Source organism: Malaclemys terrapin, chromosome 9 (assembly GCF_027887155.1).
Source record: "Malaclemys terrapin pileata isolate rMalTer1 chromosome 9, rMalTer1.hap1, whole genome shotgun sequence".
NCBI classification, from domain to species: Eukaryota; Metazoa; Chordata; order Testudines; family Emydidae; genus Malaclemys; species Malaclemys terrapin.
The window spans coordinates 101943799-101966803 of NC_071513.1; the positions used below are offsets into that span (position 1 = coordinate 101943799).

Consider the following 23005-nt stretch of genomic DNA (forward strand, 5'->3'; position numbering starts at 1 on the left):
CTCACTTACGGGCATGTTGCATGCTAGGCCTGACAGGCTAGGGAGTCAGCATTCTAGGTGGAGCATACCAAATGGTGGGTTATTGGGAGATCTCCCTCTCCCAAATTTTCTGCAGTTCCCTACTCCAAAAATAAAATCCGGTTTTACAAAGTGGCTTCTCTAGTGCTGGTGGCTAAATTCCAGTTGGCACGTGCAATATGCTAGTGTAGGAGTAGGTGAGGATAGCTGTTAGTGAAGTGTTACGTGTATGTGACACGTGCTGGAATCTGGAAACTGAGATGCAAGAGTGATTAAGAGACCTGCCTCCCAGTGAAAGTTTTGGTTCCCTCGGCATGGAATAGAAGTGAGTGACACTTACGTATCAAGCCAACACGGGGTATTCACTATTCCATAGCTGAGCGCTTGGGCGCAGGAGAGTTGAATGATTCAGTGTGGCAATCAGTTGGAAGAACATGACGTGTTAGTGGCCAAGAAAACCCTCACAACTGAAAAATGATCAAATATGTTGGTGAAAACCAAGGGCTGAGAGCTACCTGTGCTTCTCTTGGTTGTTTGCAATGGGCTACATGTGGGGTTTTTTTTGTTTTTGTTTACGTGCAATGGTGTTTACAGTAAGGAAGAGGTTAGACAGCAAAACTGCTATCTCAACACTGGCAGAACCAGTCTGGATGGCCAAATACCGTCGTGAATCTCATATTAGTGCTTTGTGGGGTGAATCCCCATCGTTGTGAAAGCTTGCAAGTGTCCCTTTGATGCTTTCAGGAGTTGAGCATGACATGTAAATTCAAGTTCCCTTTGTATCTACAGTCTAGGAATCATAGTCCACAGGTCAGTACAAAGATATCTAACTGAAAATGATCTGGGTATATGAAACAGCACAGGAAGAATCTAATGGAATTGGACTCCATTGAATATAGTCAGTCCTCTGACTGATTGAATTTCATATTGAAACTCTTCTGCTGACAGTGGTCAGTGGAGGATAGGGGATATACAGCAACACTGCCGTGACAGGACCTATAGATTGGCACAGTCGGAAATGGGATCCACTCTTTTGCATGTCACCCCAGCGTAGAGGTCTGGGGAAGAGTCAACACCAGGTAATACAAGGGGACAGGAGATGCCCCGAACACTTCAAAATAGATTAAACCAGAGCTGGGTAGGGTGACCAGATGTCCCGATTTTATAGGGACAGTAGCGATTTTTGGGTCTTTTTCTTATATAGGCTCCTATTACCCCCCCACCCCGCGTCCCGATTTTTCACACTTGCTGTCTGGTCACCCTAGAGCTGGGTCTCTAAGACTGTTGAACAGAGGTCATGGACTCTGCACTGGGCACCTGAGATGTTCAAAGAACCTCTGTGCCTGTGATAAAACCCAAATTAGAAACTGAGGCAGCAAGGCTTGTGCACCCTTATGAAGGAGACTTGTGGCAAGTCTACATCATTCATGTTGGAATGAGAGGAGTTAAATCACTGGATACTTCTCATCAACTCTCTGAGCAGGATTCAAAAGGGAGGTGCAGAGAGACCCTTCCACTGCTAGTGTTACTTTAGGAAGCCAAGCGAACAAAATGGTCATGATCCAGAGGGTGGTCTGTAGTGCACCGTTGGAGCTATGCGAATAGTAAGTAATACAAATGCAGGGCAAACCCATCATATGGGCTGGATAGAATGCAGTTGTCCAAACCAAGGCAAAAGTAGCTCACAGACAGAGGGGCTGAGTTTTTAGCAGGAGAGGGGAAAATAATAATGGTAATAATAGTTTCTTCCTACTGCGATGAAAGACGCGATGTGATAAACTCCAGACAATTAGGCTCCTTTGGTAGATTGATAATGTGTGGCGCTCCCATTAAGGTCTGCAGGGCTAATTGGCTTGCACAAAACATGCCCGGAAGTATGCATTCCGAATCTTCGCTCATCCCTTAGTGAAAACCCCACCCCGAACCAGCTGTGAAGACTGGAGCACTGTGTGGCTTAGGCAATGCTGCATAGCTGACGCATGAAGAGGAGGGTTGTTTTTCTGCTCCCCTCAGACCTGTCACCTCCAGGAGAAGTCATTTACTGACACTTAAGGGAAAGCAATGTGTCATCTGGGAGGTGTCCCTTTACCACTTCGCTGATGGAGGCAGGCTGGCAGGTGACAGTTGCACTGGGCAACGGCCCATTCACAACAAAAGCGCTGAGTTAGAGGGTTAGGAACGTGATCTCTTTCCTTTCTTGCTGCTGCTGTTACATAAGCGCGGCGTTCTCCATTGCTAGGGCCATTTTGATCTGCAGGGGTGATCGCAGTGACCTGGGCCTTTTGTTTTATTTCAGCAATAGGGGTCAGACTGCGAGGAAGAGGGCACGCGACCACCTAGGAATGTCCACGGCAGATTGGTGTCGAGATGCATTAGAGAGGAGTGTACAGGGGGCTGTGCTGGGTTACTGCTCAACTCGTGCTCTTCCCTGGTGGAGGCAGCTGGCTTCAGCTTCCTTTGTGATCCTAAGCTGATGACTGTCCTGTGGACATTTTTATGCGCCCACGTTTCCCTTCATGGGGGCAAAGGCTGAGCCAAGCCCCATGCGCTGTCCCTCCTGCTAAACCCAAATTATACCCTTTAATGCAATCCCCCGCCATTCCCAACATGACGGATGGCACTGTTAGACACTTCAGAAGGAGGGCTGCATTCTTAGACACGGAGCCTGCTTCAGAGCCCACTCAGGTCGATGGGAGTTCTTCCATTGACTCCCATAGGCTTTGAATCAGGCCTTAGGTCACTTGTCCCTTTTGCTCTGTTCCAGGTATGAGCCAAGCATCAGATCTGCAGTGGAGACATGGCGCAGGGGTGTTTCACGTTACAGGCTAGAGGGCTTTGTCCCTTCCAACTTGCCTCCCTGGAGCTACCTACATGTCGGGTTCTCGCTAGGCTCCAGGGCACACGGAGTTCAAACGCAACCTCCTCCTCCAGCCCAACGTGGTGACTTTTGTCCGTTGCAGTAGCTGACAGCAGATGGGCATTCAGGCAGTGGAGAGAAAGGGTGGATAACAGCACTTTGCTGTTCAGAAGCCATACGCATCCCAGCTCATGCTAGGTGTGTGTTGTGAAGGAGCGTAATAATAATAGCAGTTGGTCAAAAATTTTTCATTTAAAAAAAAAAAAGGGATGATAAGTAGCTTTTTAATGAAAATGGAAATTTCTGCTGGAAATGCCAAGTTCTGATTAAGTTTTTCAGGTTTTTGTTAAAGAACTGAAACCCTACAAACATTTGACTTAGTGTTGAAAAATAAATGCTTTAATAAAAAAAAAAAGCCTGTCTGGAAAACAAAATCTGCCCCAGTTCTATGTCTGTGCAGGCTCGGTGTAACCCTTACTTTGCTCGCTCGCATTGTGAAGCATCCAAGGAGAGACCTCCGGACTCTGTGCTGGTCTCACAGGCCTGAGACCGTGGCTGAACGAATGGAGTTCCTGGGTGGGTTAGTTTGACTGGAGATTGGGACAGGTGGCAAACTACTGATTATGGTGCTAGCTGACTGTGCTTTTTTTAACAAAAAAAATCAGCCTGGTTGGAGAATCCGTCTCCGCCTCCTGCTCTTGGGGCTTTTGGAGAGGAGTGTTGGATGATAAAGCAAAGCAACTAAGATCATGAACATTTATTGTAGGTGTTGGGGCTTGATGATGACCTCATTTTAAGCCTCTTGCTCTATCTAAGTCTGAAACTATGACAATTTAGCATTAAAATGTAAAAATGAAAGAGAATAGCTAATGTTCACTCATCCCAGGGCACTGTGCTATTACTCAGGGGTGGAGGGAAACAGACATTTCTAAACCAGATGTAGAGATTTACTGGTACTACTGAGTGCCTTTTCATAGAATTGGAAGGGACCTCAGGAGGTCATCTAGTCCACCCCCTTCCTCAAAGCAGGACCAATCCCCAACTATTTTTTTTGCCCCAGAGCCCTAAATGGCCCCCTCAAGGATGGAACTCACAACCCTGGGTTTAGCAGGCTATCCCTCCCCCCTTTTGATTATACTCCTTTTTAGATAATGGATGATAATGCCTTTAAAAATACGTAACCTCACAAAAGATTGGTGATGTTGGGAATCAAAGTCGATTGTGAGATCTGGTGACCCATCAGAGTGAGCCGGTGAAATGAAAATTGCTTTAATGAAAGTGCATGAATGAACAAGATTGTCCAGTAGTTTAGGTCCAAAGTGAGAATTTTGCTTTAATAAAAATCTAATATAAAAGCCCTCCAAATTATTTGTTTTATAGCAGTAAGTTCTTAAGGGCTGTCTTGTGCTTATTGCTGTACACAAATGTGGAAAGCGGCAATCTCTGTTCTGAAGGGCTTAAAATACATGCAGATGAAGAAACATTTATTTTTTTTCTAACACAAACCCCACTGCTCCAAATTATATTCACTTGTATTCTAGTAGGTTTTAGTAACCCTGTTGTACGAGGTGCTATACAAACAAACACCCTGCCCTAAGAGATTGCAATCTAAATAGGATCTGGCTAAATAAGACACTGGGATGGGAGTCAGGAGATCTGTTCCTGGTTCTGCCACTGACCTGCTCCATGATTTTGGGCAAGTCACTTCCCCGCTTTGTGCCTCAGTTTCCCCTTCCTCCCTTGGTCTGGGTTGTCTGTTTAAATTACACCTCTACCCTGATATAACGCGACCCGATATAACACGAATTCGAATATAATGCGGTAAAGCAGTGCTCCGGGGGGGCGGGGCTGCGCACTCCAGCGGATCAAAGCAAGTTCGGTATAACGCGGTTTCACCTATGACACGGTAAGATTTTTTTGGCTCCTGAGGACAGCGTTATATCGGGATAGAGGTGTATAAGTTTTTGGGACAGGCACTGTCTCTTGCTATATGTCTGTAGACTGCCTGGCACAATGATGCCCCAATCTACCCTATTAATGGTAGTCTGTGCAAGCCTTTTTTGGTTTTGGATTGTAAAATATTCCTCTTTGAAACCTTGACCCTGCAACCGGTTGCTTTGTGGGAGCGGAGAGGAGTCCTAGGGGTAAGGCAAGTGAAACTGACCGGTGTCGTTCACAGTGTCTTGCCTAAGTGAAATTCAGACAGTAAATGGTGAAAAGTCAATTCAGCGGTTTTGAAAATAATCTGCTTTCAGTAATCTGGGTGTTTATTAGCCACATGGGGATGGGGAGATGGTTAAAAAAAAAAATACAGGGCCTGATTTTGCTGTCAGTTGCGCACAGATGTAAATCCTGCGTGACTCTTGTTGGCAACCGTAGGTCAGTGCAGAATCAGGCCCATGATTTTTAGTCTGTCAAGGTTCATGATGACTGATCCCTCTTTCCTTCCTCACTGCTCCCCTCTGGTGGCTTCCTTCGAACCTCCGGCTCACTCGTTTGTTCATCAGGAGCCTCTCCATGATGCACTTCGGTTTCCCTCGCTCCTCAGCCTCCCCTCTTGCCTTTCTCCTCCTTTCCTCACCAGCCTCCAGAAGCGGCAGTGTGTGCGTTTTAAATAATGCCATCTGCAACGGGGCCTGCGTCATACTGGGGCCCCACGAGCTGGCAGCTCACGACAGCAGCCCTGTGCTTTGAGGAGCAGTCTGCAGAACCCCAGCCCCGCACTCTCTCTGCAGAACTGCAGGGAGGGAGAACTTGCGGCCCTTCTTCCTTGCGGGGACAGAAGGGTGGAGCTGGAGAAAGGAGCCACTCATGGCATGAATGTTTTCCCTTGCGTGGCCCCTTCCCGTTGGGTGCCTGGCTCGCTAGGGCATCCTAGTGCTTGTCCAGTGCAGCCCGAGCCCGTCTGTTCTGCACTGCTCTGAAGGAATGCCCTGCGCAATCAAGCTATAAGGTCCCTTTTTGGAGGGGACAATTTTATGACCATTGGGAGTAAACCTGAAGCTTTAGTGTAAAGGCGAAGTTAAAATTTGGTAATTTGGTTCTGCAGCCAGGTTTGCTGGCTCAGGACTGCGGGCAAGGATGGAGGTGAGGTCATGGTTTACATAGGTAAGCTCTCCTGCCCTGATGTATGCAAAGTCCTGTGGGTGAGATGCTCCTCTTACTGGAGCTAAATTTACCCATCAGAGCTGATGCAGCTGGCCCATACTGCCTCTGACATCATCCTTCCTTTCACAGGATGTCCTGAGAGCACAGTGGTGGTGAGTCCCAGCATGTCTGACATGGACACTCCGGTTGTGGTTGATTTAAAAGCCATCGTTATCAGAACAGCTCGGTGCTAGGCAGGAGAGATTAGGAGAGTGTGCACTTCATCACGGGTGGAAATCCAGAGCTACCTCCTCCACTGCCGTAAATTGGCATTGACTTCAATGGAACGGTGCTGATTTGCACCAGTGGAGTGTCTGGCCTCCTGGTTTTCTGCAGCAACCCCCCCTCCGAGAAGGCAGCAAGTGAGTGGTAACTGTCACTCTTTGACTCGATTCACTCCCCAACAAGGGTTGGCCGTTGGCAGAAGAAAATCATCATCCGAAAAAAAAAAACCAATAAAAACCCCACTTCCAGGTTATATTTTTTGCATGATCCTTTTTTATTGAATTCTTTTTAGAAAAATTATTATTGTCAATGTGTATAAAATAATAGAGCCTAATAAACACTGAAACCAAATAAACTTAATAAGGACCCAATCCTGCAAACAGTTACTTGGTGAGTAACTGAGTGGCCCTGTTCACATGAACACATGAAGTTACCCAGATGTGTAATTGTTGGCAAGACTGGGCCCTCATACCTGATAGGCCTAATCATAATGCTCTGAAATATCAAACCGAGCTGCTTGCTATAGGCTCCGCAATCAATGTTCTGGCACCAAAAGGTAAGCGGCCTGGTTTTTCGGCAATGCTGAATATCCTGGAATCTCATTCAAGTCCATCACTTCAAAAGTTTTTTTTCCTCTTACTTAATTGGCCTCTGAGTTGGTAAGACGACTCCCACCTGTTCATGTTCTCTGTATGTGTATATATATCTCCTCAAGATATGTTCCATTCTACGCATCTGATGAAGTGGGCTGTAGCCCACGAAAGCTTATGCTCTAATACATTTGTTAGTCTCTAAGGTGCCACAAGTACTCCTGTTCTTTTTGCGGATACAGACTAACACAGCTGCTACTCTGAAACCCGTCATTCAAGTCCATGGAAGCTAAAGGAACATAGCAGTTCTGAAAATTAGGCCATTTATATTTAGGAACCTAATCTTGAAGATTTTGGCAATGAATCCCAAGCACTGGACACCACGTGGGTTAAAGTGTAAGATTGTATCGTCCTAAATCCTCCAGATTTTTAAAGCGTTTTTCATTCCAAACAAAAAAGTCAGATTGAGGTGGATTGAAGTCTAGGGACAAAGGGAGGGGAATTAATTCCCCCCCTCCTCTCTAGGCACCTGTCAATCATACACCAACAGACCCTTGTTAATTCACACTGATAACTAACTCGTTGAGAGCTTGTCTACACATCATTTTAACTGTATCGGTGTAGCTAAAGGCGGTACAGTCCCTCTAGCGCAGACGTGGTTACAGCAGTACCGCTATTCTTTACCGGAAGGGGAGTAAGCTACATTGGTATAAGGCATCTTCATACCAGTGTAACTGTGTCTACATCAGGACTTTTACTGGCATCACTATTTCAGTTTAAAAAAATAAATCACACCCCCTAACCAAAATAGTGACCCCAGTAAGGCTTTCAACTGTAGACCAGGCCTTAGAATGGATAAATGTTGTGAATTAACAGAAGAGTGAATGAGATTTGTTTTTTTAAAAGGCTGCTACATCATAAAATAGTTTTGACAATTGCCACTTTAATGGCTGAGATTTAGTGATTGTGGGTGCCTCCAATTTTGAGTGTCCAACACACGAGACAAAGGGGTTTTATTTTCAGAAAATCTGGAGCACCAGTCATCAGGTTTGTTATGTTGGGCGCCCCCCAAAAAAAAGGAAGATGGGCTGTGGCAAACAACACCCCAGACAAGAGGTCTGAGGCCAGGAGACTGTCCCGTGGCACAAACCCAGAATGAGTGAATAAACAGCCGACTCCCAGTTGACTAAACACGTGGGACGCAGTGGTAACATTTAAAAAACGTTTTAGTTAAATCTGCTGCACGCAAAGTCTGATGGGAACTGTTTTAAAACCAGGTCTGGTCACAGGAGCGTTGTCTACGGCTGGGCTCCCGCTGGCATTAATGCTGGCTCAGCTAAACCAATATTAGAACGAGTGGGGAATGTTCTGTAGATTTCCCCGTTGCAGATAAGATCTCAGGGCATCTTGCCAGGAGCCGATGGGCAGCACCTAAATTGAGTATAACTCTACATCAGTTTTACATGAAATGTAAACACACACAACCCTAATATTTGCTTGTACTTGTCTCCTCTTTGATGGATGGAGAGAATTTGCCCGTTGGCTGAGTTCATCCGCAACAACAGTCTGCAATTTTTCATCTTCGTCTATACCGTGCAATAAGTTGAAGAGGCCAGTAATGGGCTGCATTTTAGGCTAGTGTAGTCTGTCTGTGGCTTGGCCCTGCCTGTTTTAAGTTATAGGTCTGGGGACGCCTGCAGTAAGCAGTAGGAAGACTGATAACTCTGATGTCTCCTGTTCCTGACCATGAGTCAGATCCTGAGATGCGTCAGTGCTGGGCTGAGTCACAGGGAGAGCATACTAGCTTTGATCTTGAAAGGTGCTGAGTGCTTGGACCCAGTGCAGCAAAGCACAAAGAACCGTAGAAATGTAGGGCTGGAAGGGACCTTGATAGGTCATCTAATCCAGTCCCCTGTATTGAGGCAGGACCAAGTATTATCTAGATCTAGACCATCCCTGGCAGGTGTTCGTCTAACGTGCTCTTAAAAATCTCATACGATGGCGTTCTGCAACCTCCCTGGGTAATTTGTTCCAGGGCTTAACCACCCTGACAGTTAGGAAGTTTTGCCTAATGTCCAACCTAAATCTATCTTGCTGCAATTTAAGCCCACTGCTTCTTGTCCTGTCCTCTGTGGTTAAGGAGAACAATTTATCACCCTCCTCTTTGTAACAGCCTTTTATGTACTTGAAGCCTGTTATCATGCCCCCCCTCAGTCTTCTCTTCTCCAGACTAAACAAACCCATTTTTTTTCAATCTCACCTCATAGGTCATGTTTTCTAGACCTTTCCTCATTTTCGTGGCTCTCCTCATGACTTTCTCGTTTGTCCATATCATTCCTGGAGCGTGGTGCCCGGAATTGGACACAGCAGTCCTGCTGAGGCCTCATCAGTGCGTATAGTTTTAAGCACGTGAATAGTCCCATTGACTTCAGTGGTACTACTCACGGTGCTTAAAGTTGAGCACATGCCTAAGTGCTCTGGGTGGATCAGGGAAGAGTGCTCAGTCCATTGCAGGACTGCGTCCAATGCACATTAACGACTTTTCCACACTAGGGGGTCTGCTCCTATTGAAACCAGTGGCAAAATACACCCCTTGATGTCAGCATTGTAGCATTAGGCTATCGGTGCAGAAACAAACTACTCTTAACAAGGATAGTTTGCAAATGGGAGGGGAAGGAAATTATCCTCCCTTTGGAATCTGTACCCTTGACAGTCCTGCTGTGGAAGCAACGGAAGAGGTGTCCTGTTTGTGGGAAAGAGGTGCCTTCCTCTTGCATTACTGCAAACGGTCTAGATGTAACCACTGGGGTTTTACTACTTGTGATAGAAAAAGGTTTCCTCGTACGTAGCACAGGTGAGAGAATTGCAAGCCTCAGCTGAGTGGTTCTAGCATCACAGCCACAAATGGAAACTATGCAGCCCGAGGAACGCTAGTGGTGTGTCTCAGCGTACCACACGCCAACACGTCGGTCATGGGGGTTGGCCACACTTGGAGTGGCAAAGCCAAGATTAGAAAAAGGACTCCTGACTCCCAGTGCCCTGCTCTGACTGCTAAAGAACAACTCCGCTTACATTTGATGCAAGGGTGAAACTGACACCATCGTGAGTTTTCAGGGCTTCTACTAGCAGGGCAGCAAAGTGAAATGTACAGGAATTGAGTCAGGTTCACTTTGGAGCTGCGGACCCGTAGCAAGAGGACCTGGGATGTGGATCCAGCCGAGGAGGAAAGGGAAAGGCTGATAAAAGCTTCTCCGCTGGTGTCCTTACTTTACTCCTGTGGATGATCAACCGTATTGGTCCCCAAAGTGCACTAAAAGTATTTCCGTGTGTGTATTACTCTGACCGTGGAAAATGTTGGGGTTGAGGATCACATCCGGCCCCCTAAATGGATAAGGTGGGGTTTAACAGCAACAGAGCAGCCCAGATACGCTTGCCAGCTGATCATATTCACCCCTCCTCCCCCCCCCCGACATCATTTTTGTCTCCTTTTCCTCCCCCTCTTCTCAGAAGTTAGCATGCTTTGTTAGCCTCGAAAGTCTGCTTCACTCACTGTCCTGGCTGGCACTAGCTGTAATCCCGTTCACGACGTACAGACGGTGGAATCCACATACTAAACCTCCATCTGATTTTGCAGTACAAGGGAAATGTGCGAAACGTCCCAGAAGTAGTGTGGTTTAAACTGCAAGCTTTGGTGTCTCTTTCCAGGGCTGGGAAAGAAATCCAGAGTTGTGACTCAGGAAGAGGCTTCGGAAGGAAGAAACCCTGAATATCTTTAAAGTGCCTTTCTGCAGTCATCCAGGAGTGTTCAGCGTCAGAACTGGTACGTAGACCTATTTCTTGTGCAACCCGGGCAATTCGGTGCTGGTTTCTCCCCAGGACTTCCAACTCTAGACCCTTGTTTGTGATTTTTCATAAGGAATCAGTCACTTAATGGAGAGAGGAGGCTCATTGAAGTTTTGAGACACAGGCACTAACTTTTTGCAGTGCTGAATGCCCTGGCACTCGGTGCTTTCTGTGGTGGGGGAGCAGGTGCTCAGAACCTCTGAAAAGTTATTCGTGTTCAGAACCCTGGGCTGAGTAGAATTTTAGAGCTTCTATTGTGCTCGCTGAAGTGGGTGTGCTGAGGGCTGATACCAGATGTGTCCGTGATATATGTGTGTGTGCGGTGTATATGTAAATACAGAAAATGTAGCAGTGTGGATATAGATGAAACATGTATGTGCAGTACACAGTGATGCGTGTGGTATATAAAGTTTATCATGCGTGCGCACATATGCATCATATATCATCTGTGTTTGCGTGTGTGTAAAGTATTTGTATGCATGCACACATGTGCTCTCTGAATATGGAGCCATTTCAGAGCTACGATGCGGCCTCCTAGGGAAATGCTTCTGGCCAAGATGATCAAAGCCAGCTTCTGCTTTTCTGTGACTTCTGTCTGTATTACTTCTTTGTGACCCAGTATTTGCCTTTGACTGCAAATGGGAGCAGTCGCACACCTTTGCGTTAGCACATTCGACAGCGCATAGTTTCAGTCTGCAAATCTGACAGCTGCTTTTGAAATGCACCAGATCCTCGCTTTCTGCATGAGGGCCTGGCGTTCGCCCTGCATCTCCCCGTGACACTGCCGAAGCCCCCAGTGGTGTGCGGGTGTTGCCGCTGGTGCGCTGTGTCTGTGGAGACGGTTATGAATCAAATGTACTGAGGGATGCTGGTTACGTAATGTCATTTAGGTGAAATTGGTCGTGGCCTGACCCAGTGACTTACTGTTAGTGATCTGTACTGCCGTGCAGGGGCTGGGGGTGGATTTTTTTTCTTTTCAGTCCCCGGGCTTTTGCTTCCCAGGCCAGCACAGACTGGGTGTGTGCAGGGAAGGAGCAGTTTGCGTTGTATGTCAGTGATCTCTGTCTGGGCAGAATTTCTCCCCGGTGTGCTTAGATGCCTTGCAGTCTTCCTTGAAGACAGAAGAGCTGTCAGGCTAAATAGGCCACGTGGTAATGAAAAGAGTCAGGTAAAATTGGAGCAAGGAAAATAGGGGGAGATCCTCAGAGCTGCCCAGGAAAGTGTGGATGGTGAATAGGCCCTGGGGGCATTTTGGTGTCTAATATGCTCATGTCATAAAAGGACGGTGCACTTATCTGCATGTAATGCGATGCTTTGCAAGTGCTCTCAAGGCGCCATACTGGTTGTTTATGTGGTTCACTCTTTCAGGGGAGATGAGCACTTTATTCCAATCGAATTGGCATCGTTTAATCTTGCCTGCCAGCCCGGATCATTAACTTGACCAGGATGGGTTCGGTCCCCGGCTCTCAGCCCGTTTTTCTCTTGATACATTATCTCTGGTTGAAAGTCCAGCCCTTCCCTGTAAGGTCACGGACCCATTGATCGCATGCTGCGGGCCAAGTGGCTGTAAATCATGTCCTGCCAGCCCCTGTGTAAATCAGACGGGCGCGTTAACAGCCCGCGAGCCTCCGGGGTTCCTTGCCTTAGCCCCCCACTCGCTGCAGCCTGCGTTCCTCTCATGGTTGGTAGGGCAGGTGGGTGATTTCTCTCTCAAGCTGATATTTCTCCTCTCGGCAGACGCAGGCAGAGTGATGGCACGTGGTGCTCGTTAAATGTTGCCGACTCTTTTCCTGGGGACCTCAGCCTATTTGTGCTCTGAGTCCTGATCCACAGAGGATCCTGTGACAGCTTTTCTAACACCCTCCTCGCTGCTCTCTGTGCTTGGCGCTCCGAGGCTTCTGCTGCCCATTTCTTGTGCTTCCTGGTGTCTTGCTCTGCATTCCTTGGGCAGGCGGTTTTACAAAATCTATCCAGGCACTGATGTGGTCTTCATCACCCCAAGGGCAGAGAGCCTGCTCCCCCTGATACCAGGGGGTGAGCCCTTGAATCGGATGGTATAGACTACCACATACGGCACTGGTGCATTAGGAAGGCGCCTGGCTCCCACGTCAAAGACAAGTGCAGCTGGCACCTCTGAGTGTCGTCATTGGGTTTTAAAAAAGTAATTCAACAGCCACCTCCCAGGAAAGACCTAAACCAGCAACCTGTCCCAGCTTCCGGCTGACAACAAAGTGCTGTCGTGCATTCCGTTCACTGCCCTTTGAATTAATGGTTGCTCATGTTAAGTCTCCTTACATTTAAAGAGGGGTGTGTGTTTGTGTGCATCTCTGTTTTGTGTGTGCATTCTGCCTCGTCAAGCTTTTTGTGCAGTGGGAAGGGGCATTAAGCTATATTTGATTCTCTTACTAACAGGGAAGAGAAGTCTGGTTTCTCCAGAGCAAAGGAGCTCATGTTCTCCATCTCCCATGACATCAGAACTATCATAACCTTGATCCCTGGAGGCCTTGGTGCCCTTCACTGCCTATCTTAGGTATTTATTTGGCCCCCATCACTGCAGTATCTTAGCAGTTCAGATGTATATCCTCACGACACCCTGTGTGATAGGGCATTGCTATTATCTCCATTGTACAGACGGGGAACTGAGGCACAGAGAGGCTAAGTGACTTGCCCAAGACCATACTGGAAATCTGTGGTAGAGCAAGGAATTGAACCTGGGGTTCTCAGGTCCTAGTCTAGCTCTGTAACCACTGGACCATCTTTCCACTCTGTCTTGGCCCCCGGATCCCTTAATGCCCCTCCAGAACCCTTGGTGATCATAGAATCATAGAATATCAGAGTTGGAAGGGACCTCAAGAGGTCATCTAGTCCAACCCCCTGCTCAAAGCAGGACCAATTCCCAGCTAAATCATCCCAGCCAGGGCTTTGTCAAGCCGGGCCTTAAAAACCTCCAAGGAAGGAGACTCCACCACCTCCCTAGGTAACGCATTCCAGTGTTTCACCACCCTCCTAGTGAAATAGTTTTTCCTGATATCCAACCTGGACCTCCCCCACTGCAACTTGAGACCATTGCTCCTTGTTCTGTCATCTGCCACCACTGAGAACAGCCGAGCTCCATCCTCTTTGGAACCCCCCTTCAGGTAGTTGAAGGCTGCTATCAAATCCCCCCTCATTCTTCTCTTCTGGAGACTAAACAATCCCAGTTCCCTCAGCCTCTCCTCATAAGTCATGTGCTCCAGACCCCTAATCATTTTTGTTGCCCTCCGCTGGACTCTTTCCAATTTTTCCACATCCTTCTTGTAGTGTGGGGCCCAAAACTGGACACAGTATTCCAGATGAGGCCTCACCAATGTCGAATAAAGGGGAACGATCACGTCCCTCGATCTGCTGGCCATGTCCCTACTTATACAGCCCAAAAGGCCGTTAGCCTTCTTGGCAACAAGAGCACACTGTTGACTCATATCCAGCTTCTCGTCCACTGTAACCCCTAGGTCCTTTTCTGCAGAACTGCTACCTAGCCATTCGGTCCCTAGTCTGTAGCAGTGCATGGGATTCTTCCGTCCTAAGTGCAGGACTCTGCACTTGTCCTTGTTGAACCTCATCAGGTTTTTTTTGGCCCAATCCTCTAATTTGTCTAGGTCCCTCTGTATCCGATCCCTACCCTCTAGTGTATCTACCACGCCTCCTAGTTTAGTGTCATCTGCAAACTTGCTGAGAGTGCAGTCCACGCCATCCTCCAGATCATTAATAAAGATATTAAACAAAACCGGCCCCAGGACCGACCCTTGGGGCACTCCGCTTGAAACCGGCTGCCAACTAGACATGGAGCCATTGATCACTAATGGAGCCATTGATCACTATGTTTTGGTTAAAACCAAATGCTGTATTAAAAAATATCACTTTTTAAAGTTGATTGGCCGTACATGGGCAAACCCAGCTTTGGAGTTCAGTGCCTAGAAATCTGACAGCATCTTGTTTAAAAAAACAAAAAAAACCCGATGGTAACATCAGCTCTACAGTCCGTTCCTGTTGGAAATGGTCTGAACTGTACATTCCTCAAATTCTGTATGTTCAGTCAAGCTGCTGACTGCAGCCGTTAGCTCCAGGTGGGAGGTTCTCTCTCTCCCCAGACAGAAGGGTTATAGACGTTTTCAGTCTGGGTTTCCCCCTTGGGCACAGGTGTGGGGATCCGCTTCCCTTTCAGCCATGGAGCAGCTGCACCCGAAGGGAGATTCGTGCTGGTGGGCCCGCAGCATTCATACCCACCGGCCTCTTACACTGTCGGAGCGGTTCTGCCAGGGATGGACAGCTTTAAAATCCAGCCAGGCTCCGTAGGATTGCCGCACGGAGGCCACGTGGGAGGAGCACTGTACCAGCCCAGGTCCTCGTTGGCCTAGCCATGCTCCCTCTTGTTGGCTGATCCAGACAGCTCTAACCCTCCCTCCGCCATCCCTCGTAGTGCATTGCCACTATACAGCCCGCTACATGGGATTCCCGCAGCTTCGGTTCCACTGGCAGAGCCTGCTGAGAGGGGATATCCGACCTCTGGTTTTTTTCAAATGTAATAAAACCTAGGTCACGTTTCCCCTGGAGACACCTCGGGGACCCGCCACAGGTCTGAGATCTAAAACAAATGCTTTGGCCTGAGATGTGTGCGTCTGGGGATGCTCCCCTGAGGGTTTGCTATGCCGGGGAGTGGAGATATACCTATCTCCTAGAACTGGAAGGGACCTTGAAAGGTCATCAAGTCCAGTCCCCTGCCTTCACTAGCAGGACCAGTTTTTTTGCCCCAGATCCCTAAATGGCCCCTTTAAGGATTGAACTCACAACCCTGGGTTTAGCAGGCCAATGCTCAAACCACTCAGCTATCCTGTGCTCTCTCTTCTGCTGGCACCGCCCATGCTTTGGATCATGCTCATCTCTTCCCTGGTGAGCTTTTTGGCTGTGCCCTGCTCTGCCTGCTGCTAAGGACCTGCCTGTGTGTTGATGTCTTGGCACGGAGGCCGAATCTACCCAGTCCCCTCTAAGTGATGTTGGGTTTTTTTAAACCTACAAAAGATCTGCTTTGGCCTCCTGCAAATTGTGGGAACTTGACCCCAAGCTCCCACAATTCCCCAAGAGGAGTGTTGATATCCCACAGTACCCTGCAGTGAAGTCCCACAAGGCACTGCAGCCATCGGTGATGTAGGGGACGCTGGGCTGCCTACCCACGGTGTGGTGCATCTTTTGCTGATACAGTCTCTTCCAGGGAGGAGGCGTGGCACCAGCAAAGGCCGATAATGTTCGTAGCAATATGCCAGCGAAAATGCTGCTGACCTGTCCCTCGTCGATTGGTTGCTTTCTCCCCAGTACACCGTTGCAAAGGGAATTAAATCCACTCAGCATGTTGCACTTCGAGCCGGGAGCTTCCCAAGTGCAGACCCAAGAACTGCAATGCTAGTGGGGCATGCAGCGTGGTGCGCATTCCGTGGAGTTAATAATTCACACACCACGCAGAATTCTGTCTCAAGATGGGCAAGTCGTCCAAGTGGCAAAGCTAGGGAGAGAAGGGTGATTTTTTTGTCATCCTTTGGAGTCTTGATCTCCATATTTGGAAATGTTTACCCATCGCACTGGTCTATTGGAAGGGGAGGGGAGGTGACTCAGGGTTTGGTGGAAGCAGGGTTTGAATTCCTGGAGTAAGGTTTTTTTTAACTCTCTTTTCCCCTTGTTTTGGAAGCCAGTTGTCGTCCGTTTTCAGCTCTCTTGCTCCTGGATCGCGTTCCTAATGCCATCCGCGTTAGGGGGGAGCATCTGAACGCCAGTAAGTACGTGGTTATTGCAGAAGCAAGGGACTTGGGTTTTTGTTTAGTCAGATGGGTTGGTTGGGGGAGGAGGTGAAGCGTGTTATGTCCTGTAACCTGGTCTGTTGAGCAGGAGTCAGAGAGAAAGAGACCTCCAGCATCAATGAGCGTTACCTAGTGGATCCATCTCAAAATCAGCCCCCAGGCTCTGTCATTACCTGAAGGTCTAATGTTTGGATGTAGATGAAAAGATCCTTTAAACAGGCTCCACCTCAGTCCTTTGGTTCCGCAGGTTGATGCAGCAGGACAGTAGAGAACTGTAGAGTGAAAGACGTATACGCCTAGAGTAGCATTCAGCAGGTAAAACACAGCTTATGTGCAATTTCGGTCTCATAAGCAACTGCGTGTATTAATGGGGCTATATAACCTGCAGGTATATTTGCTGTGAAAGTTAATATTCAACTACATTTATTGTGCAGCAGGAAGAAGTTTAAGTGTTTTAACGGGCTGAGGTTTTTTTCCTCCCAAGTTTTTAGTGTATAGTTTTTCCTGTTCTTTTATGTTTTCCTCTTTAGTGTGAGTATATAATCTGTCCGATATTACAGCTGTCTGATTTCCCCCCAGCCCTCCCTTTCCTGAAAGGAAGCTACAGTTCATCCAGAAAGTCAGCGCTAAAAAGACCTGGAGCATTTTGTTCCCTGTTTTATTTGTGGCATCTAAAGCCATGCCCAGGAGTTTGGAATTTGTCCCTCTATTCTTATTGCCTTTTGGATTCATTATTCTGCACCATGTGCAGTGTAATTTCTTTCTGCCCAGAGACGAGGGGGAGAGCTTTCAACGTTGATTCTGAATGGGTTGAACGCCAGTGAGTCCTGCGCTTCTAATGGAGAGAAGTGTCCTAAATCTTTGAGTTTGGGAGGGGCATGAATGGGGAGGGGTTTAAATCTCTGGTCGTGATCATGGATATCTATATCTTTTGTCCAGCTAGTAAATTTATAGATGGATTTAGTCTGTTTTCATCATACTTTCCCCATTTTAAAGTGTAGAGCTAGAATGAAGGTTTTTAAAAAAATTATCCTTTTTTTTATTTATTTATTTATTTTTTTTTAATTATGGGAAGATTTGCATTGGTGCTAACTCAGCTGGACAACTGACGTGATCATTCTTGGCATCAAATGGGCATCTACTTTAGTTTGTGTCGAGAGTAGGGTATGACTCAAAGGGTGGTCAGCCCCTGAATGATCAGGTTAAAGAGGCCAAAGGACTTGCTGGGCACAGTTTTGCAGACATTGACTGTGTTTGGAGTTGGCAAATCTCAGTTGCGTTTAAACCTTTGTTGATTTTCAATGTATCATTGATATTACTGCAGCTCGTAAAGGCCGTAACTGAAATGAGTGCCCCCTTGTGCTGTGCACTATACCCGTGGCTTTCAACCCGCGGTCTGCGGACCCTGGGAGTCCGCAGACTGTCTAAGATTTCCAAAGGGGTCCGCACCTCCATTTGAATTGTTGTAGGGGTCCACAAATGAAAAAAGGTTGAAACCCACTCCACTATAGCAATATAGTAAGAGCAAGTTATAGTCCCAAAGACTGTATAGCTTCTGAATCCCAGTCCAATACCTTAACCAAAAGACCATCCTTCCTTCTCTGTATGTGTTTATATAAACCTGCTTTCCACCAGTGCGACTGAATGCTTTCAATGTCATTGGTGTGCTGTGCTTTGTGTGTTTCACACCTGAGCCTTGTAGGTTTCTGCAAAGTATGATGTCATTTCACTGCCAAACACGTCTGTCATTCAGTCATTCTTCTGGGTGGAAGAGGAGAGATCCCTCCAGCCAAGCGCGCATGGGCCTGCATCACTCCTCAGGAAAGCCAAGCTCACGTCCCCACTTGGAAATCTGTTGTGACCCCATGCAAGAGTGGGCCCAAAATTCTCCAACCAGTGGATGCTGAGGCTGGGGCTTTTGGGGGGGCAGCGGGGGGGATCGGATTTGTGCCAGGGCAAGAATGGTGACACATTGTTCATCTGATTCTCCCCTGCCCCCCTCACTGCTTGTCGGAAGAGAAAATGAGCAAGACAGTGAGGCCTCGCTAGGCTATTGGATTAGACCTGGGCCCCAAGGCAATACCAGAGAGAGAGGAAAAAGGCATTTCATCAGGAGAGCCAAGTTGTTAGGTTCTTTTGCCAGCTGTATGAGCACAAAGATGGTGTGACGTTTTTATACGCTGCTCCATCTCGCGGTGGATGACTTGCTGCATCTCAATACCATGAGGGTGCACGCTGGGCGGGCATGAGGGTTAACTGGTCCATGGAGGCTGATCGCCCCTCTCACTTCGCAGTTGACCTTTTTCCATGTCTGGGCTCAGACCTGTTGAGCAAGGCAGCACCTGGGAGCAGCTGATACTGCCACTGTCCATGCTGTCCCAGGTGGGTGGATAACCAGAGGACTGCCGCCTCCCAGAGCAGTCAGTCCAGCCCACCTTTCAAGACACCAGGCGAACCCTGTCATCACTGATGGTCATCAGGCTCTACGATGGATGCCTCGTCAAGGGTTTGCATGAGCTCCATGCATGGAGCCATTAAGGAAAGCCTAGTGAGTTAGGACAACTCTTGGGGCCCAGCCGTCCAGAGAGTGTGCCTGATTAACGACTCCGCCCTCTGGGCTTGCACGTCAGCGTGCTTACAGAGCTCCTTGTAGATGTGTTTTGAAGCGTTTCTGGGCAGGCTCAGCAGGTTTAAATGATGTATTGAGTGCCGAGGACTTGCTTTGTCTTCCGGGGCGTGTGGGGGGGAATTGGCTTGTACGCTGTGCTTCATCTCCATGCTGCAGCCTGGTGGAGTGATAATAGAACAGTCCCGGGCTCGCCAGGCACAGGACGATGCTGCATTCATAGACTATCAGGGTTGGAAGGGACCTTCCAAGGTCATCTAGTCCAACCCCCTGCTCACAGCAGGACCAATCCCCAGACAGATTTTTGCCCCAGATCCCTAAATGGCCCCCTCAAGGATTGAACTCTCAACCCTGGGTTTAGCAGGCCAATGCTCAAACCACTGAAAAGCGTTCTGTTGTTATCACTGCACAGTAATAACTCAGGTGCTACAGGAAGAATAAAAATGTACTGAGCTATGCTAGCTTGGGAACCTTTAAAACTTTCCTGGTGGACGTAAGGGGACAACACCCAGGTACCAAGGTGATGGGCGCATTACGATATGAAAGGGGTGGAGAATCAACTTGCATAGGCTGGATGGCAGAGTTATGGTCCCGGATTGTGTCTTTGTAATGGTACTTTGCACCACTGTAACTGAAGATTTCAGAATCCTTAACAAATATTGAGTCAAGCCAGTGAGCCAGGAGAGGTATTGTTATCCTCGATGTAGAGACTCAGGCACATGGCGTCTGTGACATAGCCAAGACAGCATGGGAAATTTGGAAATAAACCACAGATGTCCTGATTCCCACCAGCCAATCCTCTCCCGTATGTTAAGTGCATTCTGATCCAGGTAGCTGGAGTTTTGCAACCTTAGGCTGAAAAGTGCTATTACTTATAAAGTATTATTTTCTTACTAGTAAAATTACATTCCCACTGAAAATTAATGCAGCGATTCCTCAAAGGCAAACTGAAATCTGCGAGTATTTAATACCACTGACGCCTGTTGTCAGTATATGATGATGTGATCCCAGCAACGTATTGTTATATCAATAATTACCAGGTAGTGATGTTACTTAAGCTTAAAAGTTTTCTTTTCTTAGGCTGTGAGCAGTGTACAGGCTTTGAAGAAAAGCTGTATTGTTGTTAGCTTTGTGATCTGGTTCTTTTGTGGGAGATGTTGCAAGCAGCTGGAGAGTTGACTGTCTGCCTTAATCTGTCTAATAGAATCAATTCTTGGGGCTGGATTGCTTTCCTGGGAACCAGGTATTGGTGTTTGGGATGAGAGTTCTGAAACCGCTTGTGTGCCGTTTTTGACCACCTCTGTTCAAGGACTGGTGTAAATGAAGAAGTTGCACTAGGAACATACCCAGACTGAGCATCACCAATTCCTCCTCCAGTAGGAACCTGACCTGCAAAAGTCCCCAAATCTGCTACTGCTTGGTAGAGGGGGCACAATATTGAGACTCATCAGTCTTTAAAGACTTTTTTAACATCCAGCTGGCACCCTGTGCTAGGAAGGAAGCTGGTTCTTGCTCTGGGCTGGTTGTGCATTGTCAAGTTCCTACTCTGCAGATATCGCAAAGACCAGTTCCAGCGGAGCCGTCCACTGGGGCAGCTGCTTCCCTTCCATATAGTTTTTGTTCTTCAGATAAATCACTCGTCATCAGTGTAGGCAATTTTTTTTTCTAAAAAAAGAATTGTTATCTGTTGAAATTAAAACCAAAAAGATGTGTGTGTGTGGGGGGAAGGAAATGGATGTTAAGAAATAGAAAACAATCAGTGAAATAGTGCATTATGTGTGTAATTTTTTCCTTGGCAAATTGCCATGAAATTGAAGAGCATTTTAACAACTAGTCATTTCAATTGCATTTGAACTTTGCCAATGGATTGTTTGCATGGGAACGTCAGTCATTTCACAATGGGGCCTCGTCTTTGGTACCACTCCATGTGCCTTTAAAAAAAACCAGAAAAACCCCAAACTCTTACTACCAGCAAGAGCTTGTAGTCAATTGGCTCATCTTTAGTAAAAGGTGATTTCATGGGAAATGTGAGGGTGCTCCAGCTAAAATGGAAGGAATCGTCTATTGTTCTGGGGGTGAAGCTTTCCATCATCAGTCATGAAATATGTACAATTGTGACACTTTCTGTCCGGGAGGGATTTACAAATAACACAGGCTTGCCACACCCCTAAAAGACAGGAAAGTATTTATCAGCCCAGTGTACCAATACGCATTGCAGATAGTGGTTAAGTGACATGTCTGAGGTCACACAGTGGGTCTGTGTCAGAGTCAGGAATAGACTTTAAATATCTTGACTCCTGATGCTGAAGTTGAGCCACAAGAAAACTGTGTATCTCTGTAGGGCTTCTTAAGGAGGTATTTTTACCAGGAAAGCGACTGTTGTTAAAAACAAAAGACCAATATTTTCAAAAGAACCAGTGATTTAAGGGGGCCTCAGGTTTTACTACAGTGCTACATTAATGTGCACTAGGGCACTTTTAGTTTGGGCCAGTTAATGTGCAGCCATCATGTTGGTGCACTTAAGAAGTCACACCTCTCTGGGGCGCATTGCGGCTCCGTGTCGACAAGTCCTGGGACCTCTTAAAGGTTGCTGATTTTCAGAAAATGCCGAGGCCACCTTCAGGTGTCTCAAGCTGGGCACCGCAAAAATGAAGCCTCCAGAATCACTAGTCACTTTTGAAAACCGTAGCCCCAAAGCTCAGCTGCTTGAAAAAGCCACGTTGTAGGGGTCATGGAATTTTTTTCTCATCTCTTCAGCTGTGTAACCTTGCCCAGTACTCAATTACTCATAGGATAATGTTGCAGAATAACACACACAGTCACAGAACTGTATATACTACACTAGGAGTTGGTCACCGGCCAACTAGAACATTCAGCACAGGGCAAGCAAGCAGGTTGCCTTTAAAAGCAGTCGATGTTCTATCCTAATGCAGCGTATAATGAAGCCTGCAGGTTTACAGCATGTAACGCGATATGTAGTGTGTTAATCAGGATAGTGGACGGATAAATGCTATTAAAAAGTATCAGATGATTCTAGAATGTTACAACTCCTGAAACATGAAACATCGTCTCATGGTTTCTGTTCTGTGTTTGTACAGCGCCTAGCACGGTGGGGTCCTGGTCTGTGGATGATGTCCCTAGACGCTACCACAATCCAAATAGTTAATAGTCGTAATAATAACAATGGATGTTTTGATCCTGGTGTTGATCCTGACTAGCTGTGTGACTTTGGGCAAGTCCCTAATGGCTGGAGCACCTGCAACTCCCACATACACCTCTATCCCGATATAATGCTGTCCTTGGGAGCCAAAAAATTTTACCGTGTTATAGATGAAACCGCATTATATCGAACTTGCTTTGATCCACCAGAGTGCGCAGCCCCGCCCCCCCGGAGTGCTGCTTTACCGCGTTGTATCCGAATTCGTGTTATATCGGGTCGCGTTATATTGAGGTAGCGGTGTACTTCGGTAGCTTTCTGGGGGCTCGGTGCTTCAGATCGCTTAAACTCTGTGCCTTATTTCCCTGTCTTTAAAATGGGGCTAATAACTTCCCGCATAATGCACTTCGAGCTCTTCAACCCAGGGCACTATCAGCCTGACCCTCTACTACTAGGGTACGTCCACTGACTTGAGCTTGTGGGGTTAAAAACAGCTGTGGAGATGTTTGAGTTCGGGCTGGAGCTCAGCTCTCAAACCTGGTGAGAGGCTGAGAGCCCACATGTCTAGATGGCTATTTTTAGCCCTGCATGGAGAGGCTGGGTCAGTTGACCCAGGCTTTGAGACTTGCTGCTGCAGGGTTTTTTGTTTTGTTTTCTTTTTCCTGTGTCGAGGTACCCTTGGAGTCTGCAAATATGTTGCCATTGGGAGCAGGTTCT

The 23005-nt window shown here is 47.3% G+C and overlaps 1 protein-coding gene across 11 annotated transcripts in view; it reads left to right on the forward strand.

Annotated features, from left to right (window-relative positions):
- LPP (LIM domain containing preferred translocation partner in lipoma) overlaps nt 1-23005 on the forward strand; it is a 433528-nt gene that overhangs the window by 21848 nt on the left and 388675 nt on the right. For 5 of the 11 annotated variants that reach the window (XM_054039565.1, XM_054039564.1, XM_054039575.1 and 2 more), the window contains exon 2: nt 10543-10657. The exons of 3 other annotated variants lie outside the window; for them this stretch is intronic. The gene's annotated coding sequence lies outside the window, so the exon portion shown is untranslated. Of the gene's footprint in view, nt 1-10542; nt 10658-16081; nt 16228-16400; nt 16485-23005 lie in introns of those variants that run through there. 3 more of the 11 variants (XM_054039568.1, XM_054039567.1, XM_054039569.1) reach the window with 2 other exon arrangements.